General features: G+C 40.9%; 1 long non-coding RNA gene across 2 annotated transcripts in view; it reads left to right on the top strand.

Annotated features, from left to right (window-relative positions):
• Positions 1–19,404, top strand: part of LOC141488852 (uncharacterized) — a 49,562-nt gene that overhangs the window by 698 nt on the left and 29,460 nt on the right. Inside the window, exon 1 of one of the 2 annotated variants that reach the window (XR_012468825.1) lies at positions 16,491–16,974. The exons of the other annotated variant lie outside the window; for it this stretch is intronic. This is a non-coding gene — a long non-coding RNA (uncharacterized LOC141488852). Of the gene's footprint in view, positions 1–16,490; positions 16,975–19,404 lie in introns of those variants that run through there. 2 annotated transcript variants of the gene reach the window in all.

Raw genomic sequence — 19,404 nt, 5'->3', positions numbered from 1 at the left:
AACCCTATGGATCTACTTCTCCGAATCATGTTTTTAAATTCATAAGCTAAAATACACTGGATGGTGATGGAAGCCAGGTATTTTGAAATACAGTTACCAGAGTCTACTTTAAGAACAAATTGACACGTTCTAAGCTCTTTCAGCTCTGACATTTTACACTCAATGTCCCATGCAAAATCTAATGACCTTTTCTCCATACTGATCCTCCTTGTCTCCTATCCAGCTCTTGACACTGTCAATCACCTTCTGTTTTCGGATTCTCTCACCTCTTCTCTCAGTTAACTTGACTCTTGTCCCCCTGATTCTCCTCTTTTTTTGTCCTTCTCAGTCTCCTTTGCTGGTTGATCTTCCATATTGATCTCACTTATCCTGGATGTTCTCCAGACCTCTATTGTAGACCATCATCTCTTTTCCTTTAATACTATCTCTTTGGGGGCAGCTAAGTGGCACAGTGGCTAAAGCACTAGCCCTGGAGTCAGAGGACCTGAGTTCAAATTTGGCCTCAGACACTTAATAATGACCTAGCCATGTGGCCTTGGGCAAGTCACTTAACCCCATTTGCCTTGCAACCCCCCCCCTAAAAATACTATCTCTTTGGTTGATTTCATCACCTCCCATGGGTTCAGTAATCATTTTTATGCAGATGATTCTCAGATCTGTGGAGCCTTCATCTCTTTGATGAGCTATCTCCAACTGTATCTTGGACGTCTCAAATTGGATGCCCTGTAGGTATCTCCAAGTCAACATATGTTGATAAGTATTTAGATATTCTCTTTCCTCCCAAACCCTCTTTCCTTCTAAACTTCTATATTACTGTCAAGAACATCACCCAGGCCCCCACTATCCATGCTGTCTTTGTTTCTTCTCTTGTAATTATCAGTTGCCCTCATATCTATCTTATTGTTTCTACCTTCACACTTCTCTGCTACATCAACCTCTCTATTCCTATTAGTGCAATAGACTTCTAACTGGTATCCCTACCTTAAATCTCTCCCACTCTGGTGGTCAATTTTTTTCTGAAAGATTTTATTTATTTTGAGTTTTACAATTTTTCCCCATTTTTGCTTCCCTCCCCCCACCCCCCACAGAAGGCAGTCTATTAGTCTTTACATTGTTTCCATGGTATACATTGATCTAAGTTGAATGTGATGAGAGAGAAATCATATCCTTAAGGAACAAAAATAAAGTATGAGATAGCAAAATTACATAATAAGATAATGTTTTTTTTAATTAAATAGTCTTTAGTCTTTGTTCAAATTCCACTATTCTTTCTCTGGATACAGATGGTATTCTCCATCTCAGATACCCCCAAATTGTCCCTGATTGTTGCACTGATGAAATGAGCAAGTCTATTAAGATTGATCATTGCCCCCATGTTGCTGTTAAGGTGTACAATGTTCTTCTGGTTCTGCTCATCTCTCTCAGCATCAGTTCATGCAAATCCTTCCAGGTTTCCCTGAATTCTCATCCCTCCTGGTTTCTAATAGAACAATAGTGTTCCATGACATACATATACCACAGTTTGTTAAGCTATTCCCCAGTTGAAGGACATTCACTTAATTTCCAATTCTTTGCCACCACCAACAGGGCTGCTATGAATATTTTTGTACAAGTGATGTTTTTACCCCTTTTCATCATCTCTTCAGGGCATAGACCCAGGAGTGGTATTGCTGGACCAAAGGGGATGCACATTTTTGTTGCTTTTTGGGCATAATTCCAATTTTTTCTCCAGAAAGGTTGGATGAGTTCACAGCTCCACCAACAATGTATTAGTGTCCCAGATTTCCCACAATCTTTCCAACAATGATCATTATCCTTTCTGGTCATATTGACCAGTCTGAGAGGTGTGAGGTGGTAGCTCAGAGATGCTTTAATTTGCATTTCTCTAATAAGTCATGATTTAGAGCAGTTTTTCATATGACTATGGATTGCTTTGATTTCCTCATCTGTAAATTGCTTTTGTATATCCTTTGATCATTTGTCAATTGGAGAATGGATTGTTTTTTTTGAAAATTTGACCAGTTCTCTGTATATTTTAGAAATGAGTTCTTTGTCAGAAATACTAGTTGTAAAAATCGTTTGGATGGCCACTTTTGACACTGGGTTGGTCAAAATTATTTTTCTAAATCACGTGTCTGAGAATGTCGCTCATCTGCTCAATGAACTTTGTATTACTTCCAGGATAAAGTAGGAAATTCATTGTTTGGCATTTAATGTTCTTCTTAACCTAGCCTATTCCTGTCTTTCTAGTCTTCTTATTTTTTTTATCTCCCTTCACATACTCTGTTATCTAACAGCCATTCCCATTTTATGGATGAAGAAACTGAGATACATCTATTAGTAAACCATTCTTTTTTGCAAACATTTTATTGGGTCAACAATTATTTTAAAAGTTTTATTGATACCTTTTGTCTTTATTCCACTTTTATTTTCAAATATATCCTTCCTCCTCACTGAGAAAACTCTCCCCTGTAACTAAAAATAGAAAAAGTGGTGAGCAGTTCAGCAAAACTAACCAACATAAAGGAAGTGGGATGATCACAGGAGTAAGAGACATGGAAGAATTTGTCCACCAGAGCCAATCTGCAGTGTCCACTGACCACAGAACAACAGAAAAGGCAGGTGTATCATGAAGGCATGCTGGTACATGTGTAGAAAAGCCAGGAAAAGAGATGGACTCATACTGGAAACTGCCTAGCCAGTTACATGTAGTGATTCATTAATACTACTCTTCTGATCAAAACTTTTTGCCTAGATTGTGCAGAAAGGAGGAATGGTAGGTTAAACCTTCCTCCTGCTGTTGGGAGAGATGAATGGAAAAGCACAGAACAGATTTGTAACTCATATGCTCAGATTCAAGGGGAAGGTCTTCATGATAGTGTGAATGAAATTATGGCCCAAACAACTCTGAGCTATGGCCAAATCTGCTGGCAATTTAAAAAAGGAAGAAAATATACTCATAAAATAAAATTTATTTTTTTGGAATTTTGGAATTTCAGATTTTATTATATCATTTATTTTGTAAATATGACTATTCTCAAATTTTTTTAAAAAAAATCTAACCAATACTTTAGCTGAGAATGACAGTATATTTAATATTTTTTGTCCTTAATTTGCCACTTCTGTAAAAGATGGAGGGAGATGCATTTCCTCATTTCTCTCTCACAGTCAAATTTGATCATTTTATCAATAGTATCTTATTAAGTGCTCATTATAGGCAAAGTGGGCATCTTCCTGCATTTAAATCCAGCTTCAGAGACCTGTGTGACCTTAGGTAAATCAATTCATCATGGTTACCTCAGTTTCCTCATCTGTAAAATGAACTGGAGAAGGAAATGGCAAACCACTTCAATATCTTTAAGCAAGAAAGCCCCAAAGGGGGTGGCTAGGTGGTGCAGTGGATAGAGCAACAGCCCTGGAGTCAGGAGTACCTGAGTTTAAATCCGGCCTCAGACACTTAATAATTACCTATCTGTGTGGCCTTGGGCAAGCCACTTAGCCCCATTTGCCTTGCAAAAAAAAAAAACCCTAAAAAAAAAGACCCAAATGGGTTGATGAAGAGTCAGACATGATTGAAATGACTGAACACCAATAATAATGAAAATATGCAGAACAGTGTAGTAGGTGTTGGGGTAGAGGGAAAGGCAAGAAGTAGACATGATTGTTGACCTCAGGAACTTATGATGTTGTTGAAAATGCTTTAGTGAATGTATTCATTTACTAACTTCTGCCTCTTCTTCCTCCTTGCCTGTGTGGTTGTTAGGCAGTAAACTTAGCACAAGGACATGCAGAGGAGGGAGATAGCCAAACATGCCATCCCAAATACACAGAGGCAGGAAGAGGGAGAGGAGGCGGCAAAAGTCACAGGGATGGAAAAGGTCCTCTTTCTTGGAAGTAGCTGAGTATTGCCATGGATAGAGTACCAGGCCTGGAGTTTAAATCCAACCACATATATTTATTAGCTGTGTGACACTGGGAAAATCTCTCAACTTCAGTTAGCCTCAGTTTCCTTCCCTGTATAATGGGAATTAAAGATAATATCTATGTCCCAGAGTGGTTGTGGTAAGATTTATAAAATGCATAGCAGAGTGCCTAGTATACAGCAGGTGCTTAATAAATGCGTATTCCTCTTCCCCTTTATTAGATGAGCTATCCCCTTCAGTATCCAGATGTTAGCCCATGAAGACCATTGGCCAACAGTCACTGATACCAGTGATCTGAGCCGATGACCTTCCTTTGCTCATATGAGGCTGAGAGTCTTTGCCAGCCCCTGCAAATATTCACGGATCTGGGAGAACTACTGAATTTCTTGCCAGTATTGCGAGAATTCTCTTTATTATCCACTTATGTGATCCAATGGGAACTCTCTAAATGTAGCCATTCACATCTTAGTCCAGCATCCAGCCACTCATCTGTGTTTCCCAGGAGGGTGGAGACCCTTGCTTGGAAATCTGTTTGTCTGTATTTGTGGGTAGCTAGTTGGCTAACATTTATTAAGTGCCTACTCTATCCTAAGTACAAGAGAGCTGGAAGAAAAAAGAGAGATGGTCTTAGCTGGTTTTATTATGAAGGGCATCTCCTATTAATGAGAGCTATTCCAGGCCAGACCAATTTGATTCCTGCCAGAGTAAAGCACCAAAAATTTCTTCTAGGAAAAAATTTCAGGGTCTTCTTGGAACCTCAAGGAGAAGTTGTCTTAGAAATATAACCCTTCCTAATGACTCAATAAGTTTCAATGGGCTAATGATCACAGGGCAGGAATAAAGGATGGGGGTATAATTAGAAGTGGGTACTTCCCTAATTAAAACCACAAGTTATTGCTTAACCTCACCCCTGCCAAAATCCATTCTATAAATCCCTACATGGGCACAACTGGCCAGAGTCAAATCCTACAAAAGCCCCATTTGCTCCTATTACACCACCCACTACCAATAAGCAAGTTTCCTTTGGAGTTCTAGTAATGAGTTACTGTGTCTCAAAGACAGAACCAAACCCTTTCTCAGACATCGTGCCCATAAAATATTTATGATCAAAAGATAGGAATTTTCAAAGGAGGAAACACAAATAATAATTTAGATCCACTCGGGGAAGATACTCAACGACATCAGTAGTTAAAGGAATGTCAACCCAAACAACTTGGAGATACTACCACAAACCAAAATTAATGCAAAGCAAAAAACCGGTTCCACATCAACAGGGTGGTGGAGATAGGTGCACTCATATGTTGGTGGTAGAATTGCAACAGTATAGAATATTTTCAGACATGGGTCTGACAATGAACAGTTAAAATACCAGGAAAAAAAGCTTAGCTTCTAATTTAATAATTCCAATATCAGGAATATTCCCTGACAGCATCATCAAAAATGAAAGAGAATTATTTGTTCAGATTATATCTGAATTGTAAACCATTGGAAGTCATTTGTGTCCAACAACATAAGAAGGTATAATAAATGGTGGCATTGAATGTAAGGGAATATTAGAATACAATTACAATGGACTAGTATTAAAAATACAAAGGAATACAGGAATTCAAAGAAATCCAGAAAGATGGTTATGAAATAATGTCAAGAGTATGGGGGAGAGGGGAAGGGAAAGGGAAAGAGAATGGGAAGAATGGAAGCCTGGTTGTGAGAGATGTGACGGCTGTGTATACACACAGAGGAATTCATTTCGTTATTGTTTGCTAAATTCCAAATAAAAATGACATGAGAAAATGAATTGGGGGCGGCTAGGTGGTGCAGTGGATAGAGCACTGGCCCTGGAATCAGGTGGACCTGAGTTCAAATCCAGCCTCGGACACGTAATAATTGCCTAGCTGGGTGGCCTTGGGCAAGCCATTAACCTTGTTGCCTTGCAAAAAAAAAATTAAAAAAAAGAAGAAAAAAGAAAATGAATCATAGTAAATAATGAAAGTAAAAATAAATAAAAGAGAAAAGAGACAAAGAATTCTAATAGTGACAGGGAGAGATCGAAAAGTGTATTACAATACTTTGCTACAAAATTGGTTAAAAGTTATCAAAGAAGTTTAACTCTTTGTATTGATGCTCAAGATTACTTCCAATAAAATATTTAGTTTTAAAAATTTGTCTTAAAAAAACCCAAACAACCTGATGTCAACACAATGGTCATGGTGACTGCATTACCGGAGTGTGAATCTCATCTCTGATATGTACCAGCTGGATGACCAAAGCAAGATGACATTAGCACATAATTCTCAGGCTGGTTGCTTATGTCAAATGAAATCAAACGTGTAAAGAACCACATAATCATTAATTCATTATAATCTTAGACTCATCATAGGATGATAGCTTTAGAGCAGAAAGGGATTTTAGAGATCACCTAATCCAACTCCCCCCTTTTACAAATGAGGAAACTGAGTCTCAACTGACTTGAACAAGATCACCTATAGCAGTAGAGCTAAACTTAGAACCTGGTCTTAGACCACTACTCTTTCCATTTTGCAATGATGCCTCTTATATAGTAACTGGATATTCTAGTAACAACTATGATCAGATGAGCAGCTCTCTTTACAGAGAAGGGATTGGACAGTATATTGTTAGACAGGGGGAGGGGACCCAGTGCTGAGGAAGACTGAGCTCCTGGTAGTATCAACTCAAAGCTCTGGAGAAGCGTGTGAAAGCTTCAGGGGCCAAGCTCTCTGGACCTACCATTTGAGTCTTCCCTCTTCTCCTTCCCCTCCTGGCCTGGGTGATTTTACGTCTAAGTTTCCCATAAACAGTAGAGACCACTCTGTCAACACGAACAGGGCTGGGAACTCTCAAGGAGGGACACCCAGTTTCCAGATGGAATCTTTCTTTGGGTCAGAAAGCGGGGACAGACTGGAAGGGGCCCCATGTTCCTAGGGATAAAGGAGACCTAGGCTTCTGTCCCAAGAGAGCTGACCACTCAGTGACTCCTCGTGATGGGACCAATGTGCGCGGACGTGCTATTCCATCATCCACCCCTGTCCCCAGGGGCCGCCTGCCTCCTGCCACCTGGAGACAAAGCTGTCTGGGATGTCTCTCTTTCACCCTTCCCTTCCACCCCCAGTTTCCCATGCTGCACAGAAATACATGTGAACACGTACGTGGGTTGTATGGACACACATACAATATATGTCCACATGTGCATTCACATGTCCTGGGAAGCAACTTTAAGTTACAACAGACCTTTCCTGGGGCTTCCTCCTGAATGTCTATCCTCCTTCCCTAGTCCTCACAGGCTAGGGCAGATGTCTCACTTGTGAAGACTATCTTCTGGATATTCCAGCAGAGAGTGTCCTGTACAGAAAGACTAAATCACAGATTTGGAGCTCAACGGGATCTCAAAAGCCAGGTAGTCCAAGCCTTTGTGGAATCTTATATGACAGGTCCTGTTATTACCCCCATTTTACAGATGATGAAACCCAAGCTCATGAAGATGATAAGTGGAGCAGTCGACATTTGACCTCATGCCACCCTCTTTTTCACTTACCATTGGGAATGACCAACTTTCCCCATTGCTCCAGTTCTGTGATGCCATGAATCTGAATCTGCCGAGGAGACCCAAGGAGAAATTGAGGGGTTTTGAATCTAGTAACTACCAGGAGGTCTACTCTATTGGAGACTTAGAGCCAAAAAGATGAGGGTTCCTCAAATGCCTTTTCAGCCATTTACTAACTAGTAAAGGAGCATCCATTTAGAGGAGCATCCATTGCCTCATTTCTGAAAAAGATAGTAGCACCTATCTGATGTGGTTCTCATAAAGATCCAGCAATATCATCTGTGTAAAGTGTTTTGCAAATTTTAACACTCTGTGTGATCATGAGCTACATCATTTATAGCATTTCCTCAAGTTTTTTTTTTTTATTAAGTTTCATGTTGGAAAATTGATAGGATTCACTTTAGGAAATTCAGAGGCTATCTAGCTCCTTTGAGGCAGATTGAGAACTAGCAAAACCATTGGCTTTGAAGTCAGAAGATGTAGGATTAATTATGTGACCCTGACAGGTCACTCAAGTCAATCCAAAAGCACTGAGTGAACTCTTACCATATGCCCTTACTTTTGCTAAGCCAGAGGGATATGAAGAAAGGCAAAAATAGTTCCACCCCTCCAGGAGCTCACATGAAAATGAGAAAGATAGGGTGCAAACAGCCACAAGTACATGGTGATCTCTGACCAAAGACAAGAGCATTGGATTGGATGGAAAGGATTCTCATCCATTCGAAGGTAGATGTGGAACTGTGTCTTGGGGGAAGTGGGAAAGGAGAACATTCCAAGTATGGGGGCCAGTCAGTGAAAAGGCAATGAAAAGAGTATCCTGGGAGAGGAACCATCAGGAGACCAACATCACTAGGTGGAGGCATCCATGGAGAAGAGTCAAGCAGAAAAAAGTCAGAAAAGTAGGTAGGGGGCTGGATGGAAAATCAGAGGGTTTTATATTTGATCTTGGAGATAAGAGGGAACCATTGGAATTTATTGAGTAGGGAAATGACATGGTCAGAACTGTGTATTAGGGAGAACACTTTTATTCCTAAGTGAAGGATGAACTGGAGTGAGGAGAACCTGGGGCAAAGAGACTAAGCAGAAAGCTGTTCTAATAATCCAGGTATGAATTGATGGAGGTCTGTACTAGAGGAGAGAAAGAGATGTATCTAAGCAATATTCTGAAGGACATATACACAGATTAGATGTGAAAGGAGAATGCGAGTGAGGAATCAAAGATGGCACCTAGGTGGCAAGTCTAGGTGATTAGGAGGATGATGGTGCCCTTGAAAGCAACAGAGAAGATGAGTTGAGGGTAGAAAGTTTAAGAAGGTAATGGTGACCTTGAATATATAATAGGGAAGTTCTGGGTGGAGGCAAGGGAGGGTAATGAATTCAAACATATCGACTTGAAGATGGATCATCTAGATTGAAATGACATATACACACATGTCTATCTTGTCTATCTATCTATATGGAGAGGGAGGGAAGGAGAGAGAGAGAGAGAGAGAGAGAGAGAGAGAGAGAGAGAGAGAGAGAGAGAGAGAGAGAGAGAGAGATTCCAATAATCAGTTGGACGTATGAGAATGGAAGTCAGGAGAGAGATTTTAGGACTGGTTAGTATTCTCAGATCAGCTACATAAAGATGATAATGGAATCAAATGAATGTGGGAGAAAAATAAAAGAACTGAGGATAAAAGGACTACCTTAGTGGGCATGATCCGGGTAAAGTCCCAGAAATGGATATTGGGGGTAATCAGAGAGATAGGAGGAGAACTAAAGAGAATTGCCTTGAAAACCTAGAGAGGAGAAAGGAAATAGTGGCAAAGACTTCAGAGAGCTCAAGAAGGATGAGTGTTAAGAAAAGACCATTGGATCTGGCAGTTAAGAGAGTAGTGGTAACTCTGGAGAGAGCAGTTTCAGTTGAATCATGAGATCAGAAGCCAGACTGCAGGGAAATGAGAGGGAAAGAAGTGGAGGCAGGTTGCATATAATTTTCTCAAGGAAGTTCAGCTTCTAAAGGGAAGAGAAATCTAGGATGATATTAAACAGGGAGAGGAGTTTTTAAGATGAAGGAGACCTAAACCTGTTTGCAGACAGCAGGAAAGCAACCAGCGGACAGGGAGACTGAAAACAATCAGAGACTGAAAATTAGTGAGAGAATGGGGAAGACAGAGAGTACAGAAAGGGATGATTTGGGAATGTAGAAGGGTCCACTAAGGCAAGGAAAACGGTCACTTCATCATGTGAGACAGATGAGGCAGAACATCTGGGTGATGAGAGATGTGGAGGAGGGGAGAAGAGAGTTCTCAGCAAATTTAATTGAATCTCAATTTCCATCATTGAAATGTGAGACAAAGCTATCAGAGGAGAGGGGAAGGGCGAGCCACAGGAGTACTGAGGAGGAATGAAAAAGTTTGGAAGACCTGCTGTGGTGAATGAGAGAGTGAGTGGATTAGGGAGATGTTAAAAGATTGCAGAGGCAGCTAAGTGGAGCCTTAGTGCAGTAGAGCTCCAGGCCTGAAATCAGGAAGACTCATTTTCCTGAGCTCAAATTCACATAACAGGCTATGTGACCTTGGGCAAGTCATTTAACTCCTTTGCCTCAGTTTCTCATCTGTAAAATGAATTGGATAAGGAAATGACAAACCACTCCAGAATACTTGTTAAGAAAACTTCAAATGTGATTGAGGAGCGTTTAGACACGAAGGAAACAGTCAAATAATAACAGCAACAAAAGATTGTCTTGCTTCAATGGGTTGAGATTATGCATATAAAAATATGGTGGACCCAATGAGCAAGGTATTGCAATTTTCTCCAGTTTCATTTAGCAGCATGCGAATAGGGGAAGTAGTAGCTGGCGATGGGAATAATCCAAGCTTGGACTTGTCAGGGCAAGGGACTGGGCTTAAAGGATAATGGAGATTCTAAATGGTTCATTAAGAGTGGAGATAAACAAGAGAGGAAAGTGTAGCCTGTTCAGGGATGATGATCTGGAAAGAACTGAATGATTAAGGGGTTGGATGTCCAAAGGAGGATGAAGAACAGGGTTAGGAATCCCAAGGCAGAGGAAAAGATGGAATGACCACAAATTGTGACCAGATAAAGGAATTTCAGAGTTCCTGAACATGGAAGTAGAACATTGTGAGTGATGGCAATATCAAGGTTATGACCATCTCTGAGTGGAGTAAGTCATGGAAACTGAATGAATTGAGAAACTGGAAGACAGAGTATTTGTTGAGAGTTTCTCAATTTGTGTATTGAAATTCCTAAAATGAAAACTGGAGTAGAAAGAAAGGTGGGCACTGAGCTCCTTGAGGAAAGGAAGGAAGGAAGAAAAGTGATCTGGTACCAGAATCCTGATTGGAGGATAATTATGTTTTGAATGAATCCCAAGGAGAAGAGAGTAGACAAGACAAGGAAGAGACTGGGAGTGGTCGTGGGGAACAAGTCCAGGGTATGAGTGAAAAGATGGTGATGCATGCCAAGTTTCAATGAGTGCTAGAAAATGAAGAAGGTCACATCTGTGAATGAAAAGACTGCTTTTGAGGTTCCTTCTGTTTTTAGATCTAAGAGTATATAGATTGGTTTACACCAGTTCTGATTGTCAACAATAAATATTTATTAAGTACTGGCTGCAAGAATGACACAGAAGGTCATTTATTTGGAGTTTAATCCTATGAGAATATTGAGGTCCAGAAAGGTTATGACTAGCTTGAGGTCACATGACTAGTAAATGGAAAGTCTGAGATTTGAATCTAGGTCTTTTGACACACAAGCCAGTGTCTTTTCACTCTACCAAGTCACAGAATGTACATGTTGGTGGGGCAGGAGAGCAAGAAATGTGGCACAATGAAAAGGATGAGGAACTGAGCATCAGGAAATTTGGATACATCCATCATTGTTTTAATGTGTAATCTAGAGTTTTTTCCCTCCTTTCTGGTTTAATAGAAACTGAGTCTCAGTTTCCTCATTTGCAAAATGAGAAGCTTAGTATTGACGATATAATTTAATTCAACTCTATTACCCAGATTACCCCCTCCTTCCCTACCACTTACATACTGTATTTCCCTAGAATACCATCTTGTATTCAAGGCCTATTGGAGTATTCACTGCAAAATGTAGTCAACCAAGCTCCTACTCCCTACCATTGAGGACATATTAGTTCAAAACAAAGACATTTAATTCAATGGTATAACAAGATAGGTGACCGGAAAGAATTCCTTCATAATCACAGAGATTCTTTCTCTCATAGGTTAACACACCAAGGGTAAGGGCCAAGGCTCATTAGTATCCCTTAGCAGGACATATATTTGCCAGTAAATTCTATCACTAGGTGATGACATGAGAAGAGATGTTTGTTTGTCCTTCGTTTTTTGAAGAAGACCGTGACATCAGGGAGGTGATGCCTTGACAAGCATGTGAATTGGATTTGAGAGAGGGTAATACTGAACTAAGTATTGAGTCACCAGCCTCACTTTCTCCTCCAGACCATCTGGGTCCAATGGCCAGATAGGAATCAGGATGACTGGAGATAGCCCTGGATATGAGGCAATCAGGGTTAAGTGACTTGCCCAAGGTCACACAGCTAGCAAGTGTCTGAGGCTGGATTTGAACTCAGGTTCTCCCTGACTCTAGGGCCGAGCCATCTAGCTCAGAGGTATTGATGTTCTCTAGGGAAGACATCAGGAGAGCTGTTTTGTCTAATGGGTTGATGTCCAGTGCTGTTCTGTTCTGTCTGTCACATTTTTCTTCAGTCCACTACTGGACCTGAGTTCTTCTATGCTACCATTTTCTTTTCTTTTTTTTTTCTCTTTTTTTGTTAGAGTTTTGCAAGGCAAATGGGGTTAAGTGGCTTGCCCAAGGCCACACAGCTAGGTCATTATTAAGTGTCTGAGACCGGATTTGAACCCAGGTACTCCTGCCTCCAGGGCCGGTGCTATGCTACCATTTTCTCCAACTATGCATCCTCTTTTCTTTGATACCATGTGCTAGAGTACAAATGCTAGGTAACTTCTCCCATAAGGGAGAGGCTAAGCTTTCTCAGAAGCACTCAAGTTATAGCAATCCATTCTTTGACTTGCTTTTCCTCTTGTTGGATCTGGAATGAATCCTATTCTCCTAAATGACTTGGGGTTAGAAAATCCCTTAGAACTTCTTTCATACCTGTGATTGCATCCCTTCAAACCATTACAGAAATGCCACTTAGGAAAAGATGCTGCATGGAATTAGAATGGCAAGATTCCTTTTAACCTCCATAATGCCTCTGATTGCTTTTCTAATCATCCTGAAAGGGCTTCAGAATCAGTGACCTTTGCCCTCGTCCATGTATTCATCTTATCTATCTTTCTTCTGTATTCCCATCAAAAACAAAATCACCTCTCTCTCTATATACAACAGATATAGACAAAAATAAAGTCTAGGTGGCACAGTGGATAGAACGCCAGACCTGGAGTCAGGAGGACCTGAGTTCGAATCCAACCTCAGACACTTAATAATTGCCTAATATGACCTTGGGCAAGTCACTTAACTCCATTGCCTTAAATAAATAAAAAAATATAAAAAATAAAGTCTATGTCTTCTAGAACTTAAATCCTTAATTTTTTTCATTTTTGACCTCAAATACAAAAAAGACAAAAAAAGAACATTTCTATGTACAAAACACAACATAAAAAGATACAACAGGGGCGGCTAGGTGGCACAGTGGATGAAGCACCGGCCCTGGAGTCAGGAGGACCTGGATTCAAATCCGGTCTCAGACACTTAATAATGACCTAGCTGTGTGGCCTTGGGCAAGCCACTTAACCCTATTTGCCTTGCAAAAAATCCTAAAAAAAAAAAGATACAATATAAAATCATGAATTTCTGTTTCACACTGTTTACTTAAAAAAAAAAACTATGTCCTAAATATTGTATAGTTTTCAAATTTATCCTGTTTTTCTGTGCTTCCTTCTTTTGTCCTCTTCTGTGTACTTTTTTCTCCCTTCCTTCCTACCCTATCTAGAGAAGACTATCATTGGCCACAAATATGTAAATGTATAAAACTATACTATTCACACTTCTATTTATCAGTAGAACTTATATTCTAATGAGGGGGCTTCTCTAGGGTATCTTCCAATTCTGACAATATGTGGTTCTATAGTTTATTCCACTGAAGGGCAAATTAAAAATAAGGGAAGAGTCAAGGAAAACTCTAGAAGACTGGAATAGAGTTAACCCTAGTTGTTTCCTTTTCCAATTTGGAGGAAATGGTCTTAATGTTTTCTGAGGGGGCACTTGTATCACCTCACCAAGGTGGGCTCCACCAGCCCATTGACCACAATAGTATTCAGGGTTCTTAATCTTTTTTTTTTTTTTTAGGTTTTTGCAAGGCAGTGGGGCTAAGTGGCTTGCCCAAGGCCACACAGCTAGGTCATTATTAAGTGTCTGAGGCTGGATTTGAACTCAGGTACTCCTGACTCCAGGGCCAGTGCTCTATCCACTGTGCCACCTAGCTGCCCCTCCCCTATAGGTTCTTAATCTTGATGAGGTATACCAGCATAGAAGTTCTGATAAACAATTCAAAAGACATATGCAAATGGACATTTTATTGGGCAGCAGGATGGTAGAAAGGGCGGAGAGTTGGGAGATACTCTAGCAAAGAAGGATCTGATATGTTCTCATTTATAAAGGAAGGGAAGAAGAAAGAAGAGAGAAAAAAAATCTTTAGAAGTTGCCCCAAGGAAAGAGTTGGCACCACCACCAAGGCCAGCCCTTATATTTAAGTTGTAACTGTGCCTGTTAAGGAGGGCTTTTGGATATCAAAGAGGATCCCAGTAAGTAATTAAGTAATTAAGCTCCTAGGTAGACTGGAATTCCCACTTAAACATAAAGGGCAAGGATAGTCCCAAGCAGATTTGGAGCAGTGGGCATTGATAACGGGCAACTAGAAGACTAAAATCTTTGTGCGAAATTAGAGGCAGCAGAGGGACTATGGAAGACATAGGGCTAGCAGAGTCAGTAATTAAGTCATAGCTAGTATTCCCGAGTTTTAGTAAGAATCCAGGAAGGACACTGAGAGATCTGAATGTTGGGGAGGGTAATTAATTGGGACCCCCCCCCCATCAGTCTCTCTTTGGAGGAGAAATTAGGAACCTGAACCCCTGGGCCCAATGGCACATGGTTGCAAGGTCCCAAGATAGAAGGTGAACTCTGAACTCCATACCCCAATTAGTTCAATCCCTTCCAGTGTTTTCTTCCCACAGAAATTCTCATAAAATGGTCTCATTATCTTTGAAAAGATCTTCCCAGAAATCTCAGCCTCAAAATATCAATGACTGGTGGATTCTAAGGTTGCATTGCCATGGCAACTTGGGTTATAATTCAATGAAATGAAAGCTTTGCACTAGATGATCCCAAAGGACCTTCCGGCTCTTACCATTCGATATTGCATTCTAAGATTCTGTGGCGTTCTTTAACTGTATGATCCTAGGGTAGGCAGGCCTGGGGGTGGGGGAATAATGAATGAAGAAAGAATAATTATTAAGGACCTACTATGTGTCAGGCACTCTATTCGATAGTGAGCATACAAAGATGAAAGTGAAAGCCCCTACCCTCAAGGGGCTTACATTCTAATAGGAAAAATCATAGACTCTGAGGTCTAAAATTGGAGGGGGCCTCCAAGGCTCCCTAGTCCAAACCCCTCATTTTACAGAGAAGGAAAATGAATGCACACAGAGGTCAAGTGATCTTCCTAGGGTCACATTCAGAGGAAAAGTGGCCAAGGAAATGATCTTTGTTATGTTGTTACCCAAAGCAAGGGTGGTTTTGATTTGATCACTGATCCCAAAACAGAGGTAGAGGACCAGGGATGGAAGTGGTAGTGTGGACGGATAGGATGTCTCAAGACGGTGAAGGTAGATGGATGGGGTCACCTCAATAGAGTCCAATAGGCCACTTGTTAACAATTCACTGATGAATCAAGCTCATCTTGGAACTCTAAGCAACGCGACAGAAGACTAGTATGTCCTCTGACATCTAGGGGGAATCAAAACCCTTTGCCCCAAATCATCTGAGTAATAATTATCAGAGATGAAATTTGAACACAGGTCCTTGCTGCCCCAAGACACAGAATTCCTTGGTAGAGACCCAGTTTGAAGATTCACTTAAATGAATGAATGAATGATATATAACAATTAATTTGAATCTGAGGAAGAGCTATACACCACCCCACCCCCTCCTACCCCACCCCTATACAAGGATCTTACCCACTGATGATGTGGTTTTGTAAAATTTTTTTTTGCAAGACAATGGGGTTAAGTGACTTGCTCAAGGTCACACAGTTAAGTATTAAGTGTCTAAGACTGGATTCAAACTTGGGTCCTCCTGACTCCGGGGCAGTGCTCTATCCACTGCACCACCTGGCTTCCCCCCTACTGATGGTGTTTTAACCCAAAGCAGTGGTTATAGCAGGACGTGTGATTGGCTGTGCTTTAGCTACCCAGATGCCCCCTGTCCAGAAGACCTTGATGATCACACACATGTAGTCCACCTGTCCCCTCCCTCACCAGTTCCACCTGGGCAGTAGACTGAACTAAGCTCCTCCATGTTGGTATTTAAGTTTTAAAAATCAAAAGGAGGAAGAGATTTTCTGAGCTTGAGAAATCTACCTATTTACATTAAGAAAGAAAGACCTTGGGAGCATTTAGATGGTGCAATGGATAGAGCACCAGCCCTGGAGTCAGGAGTACCTGAGTTCAAATTCGGACTCAGACACTTAATAATTACCTAGCTGTGTGACCTTGGGCAAGTCATTTAACCTCATTGCCTTAAATTAAAAAAGAAAAGAAAAAGACCTTTGAATTTAACTCTTCCTACAGGTGAAGTAGGTGATGAAACTGAAGATATAAAGGCAAAAAAAAAATTAAAAAAAATCAATCCTTGCCCTCTGGGAGTTTGCATTCTAAAGTAACCTAAGTCAACCTATGCACAGAAAATTATATACAATATAATTTCTGAAGGCTGGACCCTAGCAATCACCACAGGCTTCCTCTAGGAGGTGGCACTTGAGATGACTTTTGGAGGACATTTGAGATTATATGGGATGCAGGGAAGAAGGGAGTGTATTGCTGACCTGGGAAAAAGTCTTGAAGGTAAGAGATGAAATGTCACTGACCCAGAGTAGCAAAAGCTGCCTGATTTGGTCACATGTAGGGAAGTTGTTGTCTGTACTTCTTTCTTGAAGAAGACCATCTTATCAGGAAAATGATGCCATGCAATGCAAATGTCTTGGATTTCAGTGAAGGGGAGCTGCACTAAGTTACCACTCAGTCCAGTGGCCAGGTATAGCTCAGGACGCACGTACTCTGGAAAGGCTGGAACAGGAGAAGGTTGTATCTGATCCTAGAGACAATTGGGAGCCCCTGAAACTGCTTGAGCAAGAGGCTGACATGATCAGATCTCTGGGTGAGGAAAGTCTATCAGCTTTTGAGTGGAGGATGGATTGCAAACTAGTTCAGCATGAAGAGAAAGGTTAGTAAAACTGTTTTGGTGTGCGGGCGAGGTGTTTATTAGTCATTTTAGCTATTTCTGTCTTGGTGCTGTCCTCTTCTTTCTTAGAGAAGGAGCCTCATCTGGCCAGACTGCATCCTGGAGACCTTAAAGTTTATTTTCTGTAAATCAGAATGCAATAATTTGCAAACTTCCAAAATGATTTTGAAATAGGATGCTCTGCCGACATGAGGCAGTTATTCATAGGACCTTAAATCATCCAGTCTGGCTGTTTCCTTGGGTCTCTGTCTGTTGCTCAGGAGTTTCCTTTTTTACAACTCCTCTCCCGACCCAATGTGGAAATTTCAATGTCTTGATGATATAATGTTTTGACGGAGCCAACAATCCCCTAGGAAACTTTTTGCCTCCAAGTCATGAAAGGTAGCCAGGCCAAAGCAGTTATGACTGCAGGCAAGTCCCTTTCAGTGCTTAGCAGAGTTTCTGGTAAAAGAGTGGGTGAATAATGAATATTTTTTGATTGCTTGATTGATTTCCTTCAGTTTCCATTTCTGTATATTTTGACTAGAACATAGGAGCATAGATTTAAAGCTCAAAGAAAACTTGGAGGCCATCAGAATCCTTTTCCTCCATTTTACAGATAAGGAAATTGAGTCCCAGAAAGGTTGGATGGCTTGCCTAAGGTCATCCAACTAATAAATGATAGAAGTGGAATTCAAATTCAGATTCTTTTTGTCTTTAAATCCTATGCTCTTTCCACTGGACCCTGAATGTCTCTTCCTAGTCTAAATCCTTCCCTCCAGGCTCCTTTGGGTGGAGCAACTGAGGAGCAACTGGACCTGGGTTCTGGTCTCAGCTTCACTGCTAACCTCCTGTGTGATCTTAAGGGTGGATGTCTCTGGACTCATTGACTTTCTCCTTGATTCGATGTGAGGAATCTACTGGAGAGAGTCTGTGACCCTATCTGGCCCCCAAGAGCCTCTGCTTGGAAATAATGAAGAGGGACGAGCTGGAAGGGAAGGCTATACCTGCAGACCAGGAAGAATTCAGATAAAATGACCTCGTCTTGCCCTCCCAGTATTAGTGTTCTCTGATGACAAGGGGAGGGCAGAGGAAGATGTGAGATGACACAGAAAACGTTGTACTGGAGGAAGGAAATTGCAAATTGTAAAAAAAAAAATCCACCTGACTCATTTGAAGTAGAAAATCATCATGGCTAAAATTACTTTGTAAACCAGTGGGAAAATGGGGTTGATAAGGATTAAATGATTAAATATGGTGGTTCTCAAAATGTGACCTGGGGACCCCTGGAAGTCCTCTGGCCTCTATTGGGGAGTTCCTTGACTTTCTCTCCCTGTGCTGGGCAGCACCTTATGGTCTTAGAGGTCTGTCTGGGATCTGACAAGTTGCCCAGGGTCACACAATCAGTGTGGGTCAGAGGCAAGAGCAGAATTTGGGTTTTTCTAACTTTGAGTCCAGTTCACTATTCATTAGGCCATACTGCCACTTCTGTGAGAGTGATGGGAAAATAGACTGGTAATAATAATCATAACATTTGGAATTTATATAATGCTTTAAAGTTTTCAAAGCATTTTCCAGACATGATTTGCATAGAGTCAAGAAGACCTGAGTTCAAATCCTGCCTCGGACACTTACTAGCTGTGTGACCCTGGGAAGGTCACTTCATTCTGTGTGCTTTCATTTCCTCATCTGTAAAATAATCTGGAAAAGGAAATCACAAACCACTCCAGAATTTTTGCCAAGAAAACTCCAGTGGGGTCAAAGACATGAGTAAAATGACTGAACAAAATTAATTGACTGAGGTTTACAGCTGGAAGAGATTTTAAAGGTTAGCAAGTCAATGCCTCATTCTACAGCTGAGGAAACTGAGACTGAGAGAAGTCATGACCTGCAAAGCCACACAGTTAATAAATGTCTGGAGCAACTCTGAACTCAGGACTTCCTAACTCTAAATTGAGGACTCAATTTGCTTTAATGAAATCTACCTTTGGGGGAAAGAAGCAAGGAATTGGCTTTGTTCTCCCATTTCTCAAGCCACACCCCACAACATGGGAAGCCCATTCTATAGATTTTTGTTTATTTGTTTTGGGATAGGCTATAGGTGTTAAGTGACTTGTCTAGGTTCACACAGCTAGTGTCTGAGGTTGAACTCAAATTCAGATCCTCCTGACTTCATGATCTATACTCTAACCACTGAGGCATCTAGCTGCTCCTCTATAGACTTTTTTGCTGTTGCTTTTTGCAACCCTATGGAGTTAAGTGATTTGCCCAAGGTCATACATCTACTAAGAATCAGGTGTCTGAGGGTGGATTTGAACTCAGGTCTTCCTGACTCCAGGGCTGTTGCTCTATCCACTGAACCATCTAGCTGCCCTCTTCTTTAGACTTTTGAGAAACGCCTTCTATGGGCAATATCCTTTTGATTTGCTGAGG

Source organism: Macrotis lagotis, chromosome 5 (genome assembly GCF_037893015.1).
Source record: "Macrotis lagotis isolate mMagLag1 chromosome 5, bilby.v1.9.chrom.fasta, whole genome shotgun sequence".
NCBI lineage: Eukaryota > Metazoa > Chordata > Mammalia > Peramelemorphia > Peramelidae > Macrotis > Macrotis lagotis.
This window is presented reverse-complemented; position numbering and strand designations above follow the sequence as displayed.